Below are 712 nucleotides of genomic sequence, written 5' to 3'. Positions count from 1 at the left end.
CCGACCTGCCGGCTGAGGTGCCTGCTCCCTGATGACGCACTCCAGTCCCCAAGCCTCCACACCAAATCTCGGAGCCCAGAAGCTGACCGTCTCTGGCCTCAACCCTATGGACGGCGCCCTTCGACAGGCCGCCTTTGCCGACCCGGGGCTGCACAACACAGAGCCCGCGGTGCCCATGCGGAGCGGCAGGGCCAGGCCTAGCCATGGAGGCTTTCGGACTTCTTGGCCAAACTTGTTGAACTTGGTCTCTGCGGGGGTGGGGCCAGCCGGTCACCGCTGAGAGGAGGGGGCGCCCCCGGCCTGGGGGCGTCCCCGGCCCCCGGATGGTGGCCCGGAGCAGCGACCCCAGGAATTGCGGCTCTTTGCAGAGGGCGAGGGGTCGCCCGGGAGCGAGGCCCCTTCTGGGTCCCCAGGGCGGGCGCAAGGAGGGCGCTTAGGAGCCCACGAGGGGCACCAGGAGATGGCTTGACCCTCCAGGCCCGATGTCCCCCTCCCCCTCGCCGGCCCGAAGAATTGCAGAGTTCGCGGCGCCGCAAATGGAACACCCCTTGGCTCGGCAGATGGCCCGTCCTCACGCAGAGCGGGTGGCCCGGGGCTCCGGGATCGAGAGTCGCTCCCATTGCAAACTTCGGGGGCCGGATCAGGAGAGGGCGGGCTCAAGCCCAGGCTCCCGCCGCCGCGTCCCCACCCGGTCACTCACCGCCTCCTCTCT

The sequence above is a fragment of the Galeopterus variegatus genome, unplaced genomic scaffold, assembly GCF_000696425.1.
Source record: "Galeopterus variegatus unplaced genomic scaffold, G_variegatus-3.0.2 Scaffold1088, whole genome shotgun sequence".
Classification (NCBI taxonomy): Eukaryota; Metazoa; Chordata; class Mammalia; order Dermoptera; family Cynocephalidae; genus Galeopterus; species Galeopterus variegatus.
Note: the sequence above shows the minus strand (reverse complement) of the source record.